General features: G+C 36.6%; 1 non-coding gene across 1 annotated transcript; it reads left to right on the top strand.

The window, feature by feature from the left end:
- On the top strand, nt 16,303-16,376 carry TRNAT-AGU. The gene has a single exon. It is a non-coding gene; the product is annotated as a tRNA-Thr (tRNA).

Here is a 17,174-nt window from a genome sequence, read left to right as displayed (position 1 = left end):
ATCTGTCACGCTCGCACCACCAGTGTCATACAAACCAGAGCCATTCATCCCCGGAGCACTCGATCCACCAAGATCATACCAGTGCTGCAAGTCGTATCCCAAGTCTCCCTCTTCCTGCTGCGGGTACTCATTCAAATCAAACAACTGGCCACGTGGTGGTGCGGAAGGACCGGGCAGATCTACATCACCGGTCGGATCATCAAAGTCGAAGTCACTAGCATGACCTGAAGTGGCGCGGCGACCACCAGAATGCTGAGATGTAGCAGGCCCTTCCTGCGGTGGCGGCGGGGATAGAAAATCTGTATCTCTTAGGACCTGAGAGAAGCTGATGGTGTCAGATCCACCCAACGGACTAAAGTGACCCATGGCTGGAATTACCAGATGTGGTATGTAGGGCTCAGGTTCTTGAGGCGGCTGTGGTTCTGGTATATATGCTGCCTGCTGCTAGGCATATGTCGGCCACTGCTGGGCATATGCCGGATCCTGAAATTGCTGGCCATATGTCGGCATCTGAACCTGGTGCTCATATGCCGGGACCTGATAGTGGTGCTCATATGCCGGGACCTAGATAACAATTAATTACAATTAATGGTAATTACTGATAACAATTTATAACCCTAAAAGTTGATAATAATCATAATACTAGGAATTAATAACAATACCTGAAACTACTGCTCATGAGGCGAGACTTGCTGCTGAGGGCCAGCTGGCTCTTCCTGTTACTGATGTGGTTCATCAGCGCCAATCTCTTCGCTTGCAACTCTATCTGACACTCGTAGGTGCATCCCATACTGCTCTGTGTACCACTCGTAGTACACTGGGAGAGGATGAAAGTCAATAATCTCCTTGCATAACTGCAATGTGTTATAGCGGTCAAATCTCCATCTGTTAACCCATTGACTGTAAATTTGTCCCCAGTCATGGTTCTGTGCTCCTGTCAACCGCTTGCAGTGATCACGACCAAGGTCGAACACCGGGCCTGGTGGAAGCTGTTACATCCCGAACTGTTGTCTAACCCGGTCTGTCAGGTGCCATTCTATGCACTCGAATGACACTAGAGGCGATTGGGTGGAGCACATAACCATCTGGGCAGCGAGGACATCCAGAATCCCCACTCCCATATATGGCCGCCATATAAACTGCACATTCGTTACCAAGAGGCCGATTAAAAAAACTAAACTTCTGAATAAAAATATTGGACATTAATGGTACAACTTACATCGTCAACTCCCATGTTGTCGAGTCCTCGCCTAAAATGCGCAATAGGCCGCCGTATATATCTTGTATGTCGGCGCCAATGACTCCACCTAACAAAAAATAGAATAATAATAATAATAATAATAATAATAATAATAATAATAATAATAATAACGATAAAAGCCAATACCGTCGCGCTAGTGGAATACCAACATCGCCGAGTTGATCGCGGGGTATAGGTGCCAGGAACGGCATACGCTCCCACGCCAAAAAAAAAAAAGCAGTATCAGTGGGTCATCCATTTTCTTGCAATTGTATCGTGATGCACGACACAACGATCTGTATAGATTTGCCAGACTGACTGCCCCCAACTGTACTGTGAAATCCGGTGAAAATCCCGAAGTAGCGGTAGAAACTTCGAGTTCAGTGAAGTGGTCGACTTATTCAGAAACACAACTGTTCCGAGCACGCAGAAAATGTGCACCCGGACGTACTGCTCAAGAGACTCCTGAGTGTCACATGGCTCGGTGTCTCTGCACCGCCGGACCCAAGCAATATTAACCTTTCCCACCACGTGATCTTCCGGACCGGGCTCCCGACCAAAACACGCAATGCAGTTCTCCACCAAGAACTGGTGACTGCTATCTGATCTACCCGTAACGGCCTCCCCATTAACCGGGAGGCCAAGAATATATGAAACATCTTCCAGGGTCAATGTCACCTCACTGACCGGAAGATGAAATGTATGGATCTCTGGCTTCCATCTTTCGACCAAAACTTAGTAGTGCAGAATGACCTCTCAGTTCTTCTACTCGTGAAACGTGTTGAAACCCAGTCAGTGCTAGTGAACAGTAATCACAACAATAATAATAATAATATTAAAATTAACAATAACACTATCAAAATAAAAAAATATTTATCCATTGAGGATGATCAAGATATTCAATAATGTGTTCTTCTGGTTTGGTAAAATTACGAACCATTATTTAATCCTTTATCGTAAACTTCTTCTTTTTCTCCCACACTTCTTCACTTTTACTTCTTCAGTTTTTCCTTACTCTGGTTTCACTCTCATTTCACACCCGTTACTCCTATCTGTGTTTGGTCTTCGTTTTTATAAGCAAATTTACCACCCTCCATGACACGTGTCACACATGCAGCTATGGTGGCTGCCAAACGCAACTTCCGATTTGCTCTGGCAGGCTAACAAACGCAACCTGCGTTTTGCCTTCTCCAAAGCTGGTCAAAAGTGAAGCTGTTTGCATGTAGGGGCACAGAGCCACGTTTCGTTCTTTGATTGCCCGGGCCTGTCAAACGCAGGCTGCGTTTTGCAGCGTGCTCCTCTTCGTTGTTTTTCGTCAGTGTCAAAATGTAATTTGCGTTTTGTGCTCTTTGACAATGCCAGCTCCACATTCATGCATAACACACCATGCATCCATTTTTTACCAACTCATCATTTTTTAATCCATTTACAAATTAATTTCTGACAAACTTAATTACTAAGATTAAGATACCCATAAAAAAATAATCATCACCACAAAAAGAAAAAATACTCTACAAAAAGGTTATTTTAAACTAAAACAAAAACAAAACAAAACAAAAATAACAACAGCCAAATAAATAGAACTTGAAGAGGTAGTGGTGGTATAAAGAGGTGGTTGGAGAGATTGTGGTTTGAAAGGACGGTGGGAGGAGGAAAACAGAGAAGCAGTTACAGTGACAGTGGTGGTATCTAAAGGAAAGAGGTTGTGGCAACAGTGGTAAGAAGAGTTGATGCTAAATAACAGACTGGAAGAGAGATGATGAGAGTGGCAGCGATGGGAGTGAGAGTGGTGATGTTGAAAAAGTAGAACCGTCGCTGGTAAGAGAGATGGCAAGAGTAACAGTGGTAGTGGAATTTTGAGGCAAACGGCGGAGGGTGAAAAGATAAGTGCGGATTGGCAGATGAGCGAGTAGAGAGAAAGAGAGAGAGGGGAAGAAGGGGATTTGAGGAGGGCGAGAGCCACCGCTACCAAGACGGGTAGTATCAGTCTTCTAAGCTGCAATGTGCTTCGTTCACGAGAGAGAAAAGAAAATAGTTTCTTGCTAGTAATTTATTGGTTTTAATTAAATAATTATATTATATTAGTTTATTTTTTTGAAGATTTGGACACAATATGAATGAATGTGAATATCTAGTTACTTGAACATTATTATGATGTGGTTTCATGACTTATTATTTGAATTTATTATAGGTTTAATTATTCGGTTAATTTCTATAATTTTATTAAATTTTTAATTAATTTTTTTTTATTTTTTTAATTGAGTCCTTACATTATTTTTAATTTTGTAAATTAGGTTCTTTTGTGTTAAAAATTTTAAAATTAATCGAATATTTCTCTCAAAAAATTATGTAGTTAAATATCAGTCATGCTACATATCCATGTATCCATGTATCCAAGTTGGCCCAAGCCTAATCCACTCACGCGCCCAAAACCCCTTGTTACTGCTGATTCGCGCTCATTATGAAAAAACGTTACTTCTTCCTCAACACCAAACCACTACACGAAACTGATCCTTCTCTTTGAATCTCTTTCAAAATCACTCAAACTTTACTCACGTTCTCTGCGAAAACCACTACTGGAGAAGAATCGCGAGAAGATTTCGCAAGAAACAAGCAAAAACGACCGAAAACAGAAACAGAAACTGACAAAGATATGAGAAAAACTACTGTTCATTTGAAATCTTGCAATGTAGCATTTCTCCTAGTTGCATTTTAGGTTTAATGGATTGATTTGCTTCGTTTAGTAGATCGACGTATTCTAATTGTATTTTTACAGTGTAACTAGAGCTTTGAATAAAATTTGTTCTTATTTTCATTCAGTTCAGTGGATAGTGTAACTAAGGCTTTGAACTTGATTGTTACTCTGTTCAGTTCTTCTTTTGCATGGAGAAATACTATTCTTGATGATTGAAAGCTTATAACGATTTATTCACCACATGAATTGTGTTCGGTTCGGTGACCTTGTTGATTTTTATTTACTTGATATTTAGTGTGTTCAGGGTTTAGGGTTTATTCTGATTTCATTTTTACAGTATAATTAGGGCTTTGAATGGAATTTATTTTTATTTTCATTCAGTTCAGTGGATAGTGTAACTAGGGATTGAACTTGGTTGTTACTCTGTTCAGTTGACTTCTATTGCATGGACAAATACTATTATTGATGATTGAAAGTTTATAACGATTTATTCACCATATGAATTGTGTTCGGTTCGGTGGGTTTGGTGATTCTCATTCACTTGATATTTAGTGTGTTTAGGGTTTACTACTGGTTTAGGGTTATTCTGATTGCATTTTTACAATGTAACTAGGGCTTTGAATGAAATTTGTTCTTATTTTTATTCAATTCAGTGGATAGTGTATGTGAGTAGATAGTGTATGTTAATTTCAACTTGGTTGTTACTCTGTTGAGTTGACTTCTTTTGAATGGAGAAATACTATTCTTGATGATTGGAAGTTTATAACGACTTATTCACCACATGAATGTTGTTTAGTTTGGTGGTCTTGGTGATTTTCATTCACTTGATATTTACTGTGTTCAGGATTTAGGGTTATTCTGATTGCATGCAGCAATGCTTTTCTAGCTGTTTCATTATTTATCATGTTTTATTCAATGCATTAAGGGGGTTCGGTTCAGTGGGCTGGGACATTTTAATTCATTTGATTAAGATATGCATGCTTGTGCTTGTCGGTGTATTGAGTGAACTATTGACCAAATTTTTTCATTACAGCAAAACACAATAAGACAACGGTGACAAAGAAGGAGAAGCCACACTATAACGTAAGCACATTAAATATATTTATCCGCTTTCATTCGAATAACATCTACTTTGTATTATAAATATATCATCACATTCTATTTCAAAACTTGTAGAAAACTCATGATTGCAGATGCCAAACAAAGGCAATAGCAACAATGTTCAAGAATATGAGTCAAGAAAAGAAAGATATAGTTGAAGAAATGGGATTCGGTGCCCTAGCACATGTCTCAAAAATGAATGTCTCTCACGCCCTCTTGAGAGAATTGATTAATTGCTATAATGAGTATCATGGATACCTGAAAACTCTCCATAGGAATATATACATAACTCCTCACAAGGTAGCAGCTGCACTGGGCATAAGCAACGACGGTAATACACTTTTCACTTTCCTACTTATTTTCGGTTCATTGGTGTACAGAAAATTAAACTGAGCCTTTTTGGCTGATTTATTGCTATTAAAATATTGTAGAAAATCGTTTTGCTGAAAAGGTTTATTACGGCAAACTGAATCCGGATGACAAGGCAATATATGACAACGTCAAAAATATTACGTTCGCGATTTTGACAAGGTCCGTGGTGGATATGAGTGTTGAAGGGGAGGAGAACCGGCAAAAATTTAAGAGGACTTTTGTCGTTTTCGTACAAAAGTGCTTCTTGCTGCCGACGACGGTAAGCGTGGCCTCTCCAATCCATAAGCCGCCTATCTTTTATGTGGACAACATTCGAGAGTGGGATTGGGCAAAACATGTGCTTAGCTTCTTGAGGAAAGGAATAAAAAACAAGAGAAGGGAAAATAAACAGTCTGTTGACGGCTGTGTTTTTGTTTTAATACTGATATACTTCCATGAAACCAAGTTCCCTCACCCGTTTAGACATGATGCTCCCCCGGCACGGTGGGTGGCCCATTGGACAAAGCAAATGATGCTCGACCGGATTTCAGAGGAAGCAACGGACACATTGGTAAATTAAACAAAAAATTCCCACTAAAATTTCGTTTCAAATGCTTATAAAATACTCTGCTAACTAAATAAGCTTGTGTTTTAGGTTATAATTAATTTATTTCTCCTACTTGCAATTGTTAGTGTGTTCATTTGAATCTTTGTGCATGCAGAAACGTTTTTCTTGATGATTAAATGTTTGTCACGTTTTATTCACCATATGAATCTTGTTCGGTTCGGTGGGCTTGCTCCCTTTGGTTCACCTAATTGTTAGTGTGTTCATTTGAATCCTTGTGCATGCAGAAACATTTTTCTTAATGATTAAATGTTAGTCACGTTTTATTCACCATATGAATCTTGTTCGGTTCGGTGGGCTTGCTCCCTTTGGTTCACCTGATTGTTAGTGTGTTCAATTGAGTCATTGTGCATGCAAAAATATTTTTTTGATGATTAAATAATTATCACGTTTTATGGCATTTTATTCAGCATATTAGTATCACTTGGTTCAGTGGGTTGCTCATGTTGATTCAGTTGATTGTTGGTGTATTTCTCATTAAATAAGTTTCTATTTTAGAGACTTCTGTACAGAAAGCAAATAAAGAAGGAAAAAACAAAAACAAAGAAGTTAGATAAGAAAGAAAAAGGAAAGAAAGAAAAAAAAGAAAATTGTTAATCTGGATTCTTCTTCAGAAGAAGATAGATTTTCCAAATCTGAATCTGAATCCGAATCCGACAAAACACCACCAGCAAAGAGAACAAGACAACAGAGGGTGGTTAAAAAACAAAAGCTTGTTGAGACGGATTTAGAAACAACAAGACAAACTGAAAGCAGTCCCACGGATTCAGAAAACAAAAGTGAATCCGAAAACCAGTAACTTTGAACTTCATATTGATTTCATTTAACTTGTATTTGCTTAAATTTGTTCTTATGCACTTGTTCTTATGTATTGCAGAGAAAAAGAAATTGAAAAAACTGCCACAAAGAAAAGAAAACAACCACAGAAGGTGGTTAAAAAACAAACCAAAAAAAGGAAGCCTATGTCGACAGATTCAGAGAGCACAAGCAAATCTGAAAGCCAGTAAGTATTGGGTGATGTTCATTTATATGATTGTATGATATTCATCTGGTTTAGTTTTGCTTTTCCTTGCTAAAAATTGTTTATGTATGCTTGTTAAGTAAATTACAAATGTGATATTGTTCAGTGGAGTTGCTCAAGTTGAGTTCTTTTTAATCCAGAAATGTTTTTTCTTGATGATTGAATGTGTATCACGTTTTGTTCAAGACATGAATTGCTTTCGGTTCAGTAGTCTTTATAATTTTTGTTCACTTGATTGTTTGGGTCTTCACTTCTCCCTTTGTATGCAGAAATGTTTTTCTTGATGATTGAACGTGTATCACATTTTATTCAGCACATTAATTGAGTTCGGTTCGGTGGAGTTTGTCAGTTTCGTTCACTTGATTGTTAGTGTCTTTTTCTTGCTTATATTTTTCTCCGATATAAATTCGATGTGTTTGTCTGTGTTGCAGAGAAAAAAAATAAAAAAAAACACCCATAGTAAAAAGAAAACAACCGCAGAGGGTGGCAGAAAAACAAACCAAATCTGAGAAGGAGTAAGTTTCTCAAATCATATTTTCTTTTATTGATACTTTCGTTTTAGGTTCCTTGATACTTATTTTATGAACTTTTAGAACTGAACAAGTAAAAGACAACGCTGCGAAAAGAAGAAGACAAGCGTTGGAGACGATAAGAGAAAAGAGATAAAAGAAAAGAAATGATGGAACTCAAACCGCAAACGTTGCTCCGGATCAATTTGACTCGACGGAGGCGCAAAATGATTTCTCTGAGACGTAAGATTCGGTTTCTTATACCGAGTTATTTTTCTTTCTTTGCTAACTTTTGCTAGAACCTTTTCTAATTCCTCTGGATTTAATTACTAATATTTATTTATTTTGCTTAGACTGCCGACTGTGAATCTGGGTAGCGAATCTCTCTTACGGACTCAGGCAAGCTCCACACCGTCTATAAATGCCTCGGACAATACCAGGTAAATTGGTTCATTGCATGCTTTACTTTCGGTTCAGTGGTTTCAAAAAATGAATTTCATGTGTTTTTAGACCTCTGCTTTTAATCTTGGTTTCTAATTTTAATTTGTTATCCATTTTTTAGGAAAAATACCTTGGAAAGCCCGGTAAAATATTTTAGAAAAAAAAATCCATCCAAGAAAGAGTTCTAAAACTCCACCAGTATAAGTTAAAAATATTTATGTTATTCTTTTAGATTTAGGTAATAATTTTTGTTTAATTAATCCAAGGAAAATGTGTTTAAATGTACTAGCGCTACACCTGATTCTGAGCTACAAATCATTGAGGTTCGAGAAGAAACTCGTTCTGAACCTTTGGAAATGTGAGTTTTTCAATGTGCAGATTCCCGTTTCTCAGAACCAATTCTAATAATTCAACATTAACTTCTTTCTTGTTTACATTCCTTAGACCTCCTCTTGCATTGTCTCTTCCAAGTTCTCTTAAGGAAGAGTTGATAAAAGATGACTTTATCTATGTCCCTTCGGAAAGTCAAACACAACAAACTTCTGATAATGAGTAAGTTTACAACTATTTATTCACTACATGAATGTTGTTCGGTATGATTTATTCAGCACATGAATGGTGTTCTGTTTAGTGGGCTTGTTGATTTTCATTCACTTGATAGTTAGTGTCTTCAGGGTTTAGGGTTATTTTGATTGCATTTTCACAGTGTAACTAGGGTTTTGAATGAAATTTGTTCTTATTTTCATTCAGTTCCGTGGATAGTGTTTATGAGTAGATAGGATTTTTATTGAACTATTTTTGTTTAATGCAACAGCCCCTTGGAACCGCAACAGCAGCCCTGGAAAGAAGCACCGGCACAACAATCAGAACAACAAAAGCAGGTTGCTGAGGAATCTTAACCAAGGAATACGGAGCCAGAACCTCCAATGAATGTGTAAGTTTTAATTAATATCATTTTTATAATCATCTTGTCTAGCTGGTAATTAGAATTATTCTTTTTAATAGTTTTAATGGTACAGGATAATAATTCTGGGTCGTTACTAAACTCTTTTCTGTTTAATGCAACAGTCCTCCCAAACAACAACAGAAAGAAGAAGCTCCGGTGGCATGGCAATTACAAGAAGAAGCACAGCCTGATTTGTAAGTTTTATGCTTCTTCAAATCTAGATATTTTTGGTTTACCTCTTGGGTTAATTTCGGTTCACTATATTGTTTAATATCATTTTTATCTAATATCATTGTTTAATATCTCTATCATCTTGTAGTGCTGCTCATCCTAGGCAACGAGAAGATGATATGCCTTCCTTTAGTCTTGGGATAAGTCTCCCAGTATCTCAACGAACTCCCCCTCTCAACCAACTCAGCCCTCTGAGCTGACTATTTCACAGCTTGAAATCCTGGAAGAGGCAGTGGTAGATGCTGGGGTGACGGCAGCATTGAAGTTTGCTGAAGCAACAACTGTCGAGCCAACCTTCATAGCTGCTGAAGTTTACAAACTCCAGAGAAAAAGAAGGAAATCACAGAAGAGTTGATCGAAAAGTGTTATCATTGGATGACATATGTCAAACAGACCAAAGATAGTAGCAACGAATATGATGCGATATTGGTCTTGAAGCATGAGGCAAGTTACGAGGGGGTTAGACAACATTTCATGTCTCTAATACCGAAAGAACAAGTGGAAAGCATGGTAAATTCTTTACCAATTGCGTTAACGTTAATGATTTTTTCAAATACTCTTATACATTATATCTCATAAATTTTCTTCCTGTAGGTGGTCACCATACATAGCATGATTCTTAATGAAATAAAAGGTCACCGATTTCAAGAACAAATATATATTGTCCCACTGGATATTGTGGTAAGCTAAATTTCTTATTCCCTCCATGATTGAATGTTTATTGCATTTTATTCAGCATATAAATTGTGTTTGATTCAGTGGTATTAGCCAATTAGATTCACTTGTCTGGTCGCTTGTGATTTAACTGATGTTCATTTTGTAGATGTTTATGTTGGGAAACTATGGCATGGACTACATTGATCCTAGGACCAAGAAGGCCTACCAATTTGATATCGATCAGTATGCTGATCACCGCCGTTTCCTAGACAAAAGAAAACTGGCATCGCATCCATTTGTAAGTTGTCATTTCTAAAAATTCTTCGATATTTCTCTCATTTGCTATTGTTTCGACTGAAATATTCTATCATTTCTCCAAACTTCAGCTGTTTGTGCATATTTGAAATGGAGGGCATTGGTGGTTGTGGATTGCCAATGTCCAGAAAAAGAAATTCTATGTGCTTGACCCTGTCAATAAGAAGAAAAAAGATATACTTGAATCGAGAGTGAAACTGAACAAATTTATTGTAAGTTATTTTGTTGTAAATTATTCAAATTATTCAGTACATGAAAGTAGTTTGGTTCATTGTTGTTGCTTCTCTTTATTCACCATTTGTGTCCCTTTCAGGGATTAATAATTTTTTAGATGAGGGTTTACGCTGGGGCAGAACCCTTAATGGAGGACGGAGAGGGAGAAGAAGCAGAGTATATCATGCTGAACGGTCAACGTATAGAGTAAAAATCTTTCTCTTCTATAATGCTAGTTTTAATGCGTTTTATTTTGTGTACTATTAATCGTATTATACTGAATTCTTGCTTAGCTATGATTGTGGCATATACGTCATGAAACAATTGATCCTCGAAAGATCAAACCCAGAAAGAAGTATCAATATAAAGTTTGGACACAAGTAAGTACTTTCTAAATTAACAGTGTATGTAAATTTGAACTTGGTTGTTACTCTATTCAGTTGACTTCTTTTGCATGGATAAATACTATTCTTGATGATTAAAGTTTATAACGATTTATTCACCACAACAATGTTGTTTGGTTCGGTGGGCTTGGTGGTTTTCATTCACTTGATATTTAGTGTGTTCAGGGTTTAGGGTTATTCTAATTGCATGCAGCAATGCTTTTCTAACTGTTTCATTATTTATCATGTTTTATTCAGTGTATCAAGGGGGTTCGGTTCGGTGGGATGGGACAATTATCATTTCAGTTCTTTCATTTATTATTTCAGTTCGGTTCATTTCTTATGTAACTAATTCCTTTCAATTAAAATGTAGGAAGAGATTGATGGCTTCAGGCACGAATATGGTCCGAATATTCTGTTGCACGAAATGAACAAAATCAGAGACCAAGTGATTTGGGCATCTGAAGCAATAAGACTCCCAAAGCCATCTGCTGTCCTCTCCAACCCTTATTGTAAATTCTCATATGCGGATTTAGAAAGTAATAGGATATACTATGATTCACTGGTTGTAATTAACAATATTTTATTTAACTTGTTTAAAAAAGCAAACAATGCTTCTTTCAATGTATTCATGTGAATATTAATGTAAATATTAATCTATATATCTAATCTTAATATCAATGTATATATCTAATGTTAGTGTTTTTATCTTATTCAAGATGGATTATTCTTTGTCCCGTCGGTCTGAGATGTTAATTTATATATCTGTTGGAATTGTCTGGCTGCTGTTTTGTTCCAGGTTCATAGTGAATGGAATCAGGATATTTATCAAGACGTTAAGAACCCCCAAAAAACACAGTGAACCGAAATTAATATACTGGATGAACAGAAAAATTGCATATATCAATATAGCAAAGAGCTAATTATAAAAAATATTTCTATCAGTATTCAGTTTCAGAAACACCTGAACTATCTAACATAGCATAATAAATTGACTATTCAATAAAGAAAAAGTAACTTTTGAATAAAGAATTTCACAAAAGCTAATATAAAAAACCAAACAAGTTACTATTCATTAAAGACTAACAACAGTCAGAAATTAACCCTCCTATAACATCAGTGAACCGAAATTTGATCATGGATGAAAAGAAATTTACATTAATAAAAACTAAAACTCATATAATCCTCTCTGGGATAATTCATATCTGGTGCATTGTAAAGGCTGGAGCTTGACTGAATTGTTGATCCGCCGTCTAAAAGATTCAACTGCAAAAGACATAATAAATCGTATATTAGCAAAATGCACAAATGAAATTTTCCCTACTCAAAAGTAAATCAATTGTATCTCGCTTGGAGCTGTCTTTTTCTTTTTCTTTATGGCGTTTGAGATCTTTTTTTCCAGGTTTGATCCAAGTCTGTTCTTGGGCCGGCCTCTTGTTTTGATGTGTGGCGGGCTTTGAAGGTCGTTCACGTCGCTCAACGTCCCTTCTTCGTGGGATAACAAAATTTTTCGTTTGCTTATCTCTTGATATTCTTGCATCTCGGCCATGACCTTGTCAAACGCCCCGTGCAGAATTCTGGTAAGCTCCTCAGACTCGGATGTAAATTCACATATATTGTGTGACTGAAACACCAAATCATCGAATCTCTTGCTTCTCAGCTCCAGTAGAGGCTCGTCTTGGCTGCTCTTGATGTGTGTGTGCCTCCTCTTTATGTTCTTACTCCAACGTTCCAGTATGTATTTCGGTGCCACATTATCCACTCGCTTGAAGCTTAGAACGCTCAGGGAATGGCGGCACAATATGCCCCTTGACTCAAACAGCAAGCACTGACACTTTACCTCTGGTGATACTGCGTCGTAGGTGACGAAAAACTTGTTGAATGTGGAGTTGGAAACCTGCTCTACGACTTCATATGTTGTGAAACCTAGGGTGCAATGCATTGATCTTGTGATGCAGTTCACTTTACCTCTGAATTGTGCTTGAACTTTCGTAAACTTCTCGTGGGTATACACTTGCTGAAATTTGGCCTCTATTGCTGATTTTTTTGCGCACGGTATCACGGTGTGAAAATCTACAGCATCGAATTCTCTCTCTCTTTGCTCTCTGCTTTCTAGGCAATTGTCGTATTACTTCACGAATTGTCTCAGGGATCTGTTGCATGTGATGAACTTGTTGAAAAATACATGCATGCTCTCGCTCCTTTGTGTGCTTCTCATCCCGGTCCAGAAGTGGTGTTCCAGGTAAACTGGAATCCATATATGCCGATCCTTGTACAGCTCTGCAGAATAAACCGAACCAATACTGTGTGGTGAACCAAAATTGGTGCATGTTTTGAAAACAAAAAACTATGGGCATGAAAATAATTCGAATTGAAACCTCAGTTACCTGAGAGCCACTTGTTGCCTCCGAGGCCGTACTTTGTGAGGAAATCATTTCAGTTTCTGTCAAATGCGTCTTTCGTGTACGAGTTTCAAACAACATGGCTCATCTCTTGTTCAATTTCTTCGTGTCCCTTGTAGCCGTTTAGTTTGTTTGGGATCTTCTTCATGATGTGCCAGATACACCACCAGTGAATTGTTGTTGGCATGCATAGCTCAATTGCCCTTTGAATCGATGCACATTGGTCGGTAAGAATGCCTTTTGGTGCCTTCCCTCCCATGCAATGGAGCCAACACTCGAATAGCCATTTGAATGATTGGATGTCCTCATTTTTCATCAGTGCGCATCCGAGAAGTGTCGACTGACCGTGGTTATTCACACCCACAAAAGAACCTTAAACCAAATTGTACCTACATAAATAGACGCACCCAGGCTGTGATGAATTGAAATTTGTAAACTCACTAAACCTAAAACTATATGTGACTGAACTGAATACCTGTTTGTGTTGTAGGTGGTATCGAATGAAACCACGTCTCCGAAATACTCACATGCGGCCCTGCTTCTTGCGTCGGCCCAGAATGCATGTTTGATTCAGTGATCACCTTCGAGGTTGAGCTCAAAGAAGAAATTTTGGTTCTTCTCTTTCATTCTTAGTAGGTACTTTCCAAATTCTTTGGTATCATCTTGTTCGAAAATATTCTGTACTTTCCTTGTAATGTAATTCCTCATGTCTTTTTCTATAAAACTTAGTTTACGGTGGCTGCCGACAGCTGCCACAAATGATTGGTAAGTTTTGCTCGGTCTGATTCCAGCTTCCTCATTGGTTTCGATGGTGCGACGCACAAACATGCTTATCTCCCTGTGTTGTTTGAGCATCTCTCCCGGTCTGGACAGCAGGGATGTGAGTGATTCAAAACAACTTTAGAAATTGTCTAGAGACCGACATCCTTCATTATATGTACGTAAATCATGGCTGGACAGTTTAACCCGGCTGAGGGGTTTGTCTTCAGAGTTGGAGATATCTTGGATTTCCACCTCCCCTCTCTGCTGCATACGATTAGTTGCTTCTTAATCTTGTCTCCGTCCCAAGTCGTGTTCCTTATTTTCGTAAAAAAGCCGGCAAGTTTGGAATAATGTTTGTAGAACTTTCCAGCTTCTTCTAGTGTTTTGAAAATCATCCCCACCTTTGGGACAAATTTTTCATCCACAACAAAGCTGGTCTGTATAGTGAACCGAAAATGTCATTATGTTGAAACAATTATATAGTACTCAGTGAACGAACCGAACACGTACTCATGGTGAAACAACTCTATAGTACTGAGTGAACGAAACATAATCCAAAATATAAAATCAAATTCAAACAGTTTTCTGCATAATGAACCGAAACACGTACTCATGGTGAAACAATTGTATAGTACTGGATGAACAAAACATAATCCATTATACAAAATCAAATTCGAAACACCTCTGTCTATAATTTAGATATTATCAATTCAATTCAATTCGGATTCAAGAACACATACGTCCATTATATTGAATAAAATTAACAATTGCATTACATTCAATTCGATTCAAAAATAAATAATCCAAAACCCCATCAGCATGATTCATTTCAGAAGAATAAACCAAATCGTTCTCATTCAACTTATTTGAAGTTGAATCATTCATTGTTTCAATTCAGAAGTTAAGATCGAATAAGAAAACAAAAAAGAAGAAGAATGACGGAGCTTATTAGCTTGAATTCAATGCAGATCAATAAGGAAGAACGGGAGCAGAGAAGAACAATAAAGAAAATGCGAACAGAGGAGGACGACGAAGCTTATTACGTTGAAGAAGAAGAAGAAGAAGAAGAAGAAGAAGAAGAAGAAGAAGAAAAAGAAGAAGAATGCCAACAGAGAAGAAGAAGAAGAACGAAAATGTGAGCAGAAAAGAAGGTTTAGGTTGCAGCAGAAGATTTACGTTGAGCAAAAGTTTATCACGCAGCAAAGAAGGTTTACGTTATATGAGGCGCGTGTATGACAAACGAGTGAGGGAGTGGGGGAGGCGCGTCTGAAAGAAATTACTTGGATAGCTTGGATGATATATTTACATGGATGTATAGCTTTTCTGATTAAATATTTAGTTAGATTTTTAATTGTGAAAACCTTCAATTTGCGAAAAAATATTCAATTAGTTCTAACATTTTTTACACTAAAAATAATCTAATTACAAAATTAAAAGCAATGTAAGGATCTAAATAAGATAAGATAATAAAATAAAAAATAAAAATAATGATTTTCAACTAGATTCTAAATGCTTTCTATTCTATTTATAAATAACTACTAATCTTTGCTAACAAATTATCTCGCATCTCACGTTTAATCCAATCCAATATAGTTTCACCTCATCTTACATAACATAACAAATATGCATTATACCTAATACATACATTTATACATCATCTCTAATTTAGTACCTCTTGTTGTCCACGCGTAACTTAGAACAACGAAGTTCTTCTACTATTAGAAACAACGAGCATGGAGCTAGAGAATCAATTATATAGCCTTGTCTCTCCTGCACTCTCTCTCTCTCAACAATGTTGTTAAGGTAGTTTTATATTCGAGCAAAAACTTTAATGAATATGACTTCAACTAGCTTTGGCTAAGTGACTTCGTATCTGTCTTATATATTTTATTTCACACATCTGAAAACAAAATTTGCAAGATTCCACTATAGAAATCTGTTAATGAAGTAAGGATCGGATATGGCTCATCAATTATTCACAAAATTCAGTTAAATGTGGCAAAGCAACCACACAATTGAGGTCAGGATCACAACTAAACACCTACCTAATTATTTTCATTTTCCGGTGGGGAGATCTTGCCTTGGATGTTTGTATGGTGCAAGTGGAAATTATTAAACTGGAAAGGTTACATAAAGCTAGAAAGCTCATAGAGCAGTTGAATGATTGACTATCTTGATTGAACAGTATTGTATCGGTTGATATTTTAGTATTCCGTGGACATCCTGTCCTGGTAGTTAAAGTAGGTGGGGTTTTTTTTGTGTTTGTAGTTTGTACAATTGTACCAAACATTTCAAGCAATGTAATGGCATCACTCTTATTTTCTTTATTTTTGGTTGGATCGAGTAGGCTATGGACATTTTTTAATTATAATGAAAATAATTTAATATTATGTCAGCATTATCAACAGTTGCTCTTGTAGCTCAGTTGGTTAGAGCACCTGTTTAGTAAGCGGGAGGTCTTGAGTTCGACTCTCAACGAGAGCAAAATGAAGTTATTTATTTTTAATATGCCTAATCTTCTAAAATTAAAGACATTTCAATATTTCATGATGTGTCGAGTTCGACTCTCAACGAGAGCAAAATGAAGTTATTTATTTTTAATATGCCTAATCTTCTAAAATTAAAGACATTTCAATATTTCATGATGTGTCTTTGCTGAGGCAGTTTTTCTTAAAATGTATATATTCTGATATCAATAAGAGAGTGAGCTCTAATCTTGCCTATATTAACATCATTGCTTGGCACTTTTAGGACAAAAATTAAACGTGAGATTGAATTCTCAGTTTCTTTCTTCCTTAATTTTATTATGGTTGATTTCTCTTATGATATTAGTCAATGACATGCTCTTTATGTGAAATTTTTATATAATCTATTATGTATTGATTTTCACTATTAATTAGATCATTTTAGTCTTATAATTGGCTCCATCTTCTTGATCAATAGTAATTTTTTTTTTTATTAAAAAGGTATTATAGTAAAACTCAATACATGATAAAAGTCTTGAAAAGTTTTTATAAGAAAAGATCCATTCCAACTTTCACTATTTTAGTAGGCACAGATTATTTCATCTATAGTCCGTGGCATTTGGTTCCCTGTTGAATGGCTCTACTGATTTATAAATGATATCCCAAATAAGTCTAAAGAAATTTTTAGTGAGATATTTTAGTTCTGAACAAATTTTACTCACTAAATTATTCTCAAAATTTTATCTTTTAGATAAATTAATTTTGATATTAAATTGACGAAATCAATACTTATCCAACAAAGAAAAAAAATTCAGAC

The sequence above is a fragment of the Arachis ipaensis genome, chromosome B06 (genome assembly GCF_000816755.2).
Source record: "Arachis ipaensis cultivar K30076 chromosome B06, Araip1.1, whole genome shotgun sequence".
NCBI classification, from domain to species: Eukaryota; Viridiplantae; Streptophyta; class Magnoliopsida; order Fabales; family Fabaceae; genus Arachis; species Arachis ipaensis.
This window is presented reverse-complemented; position numbering and strand designations above follow the sequence as displayed.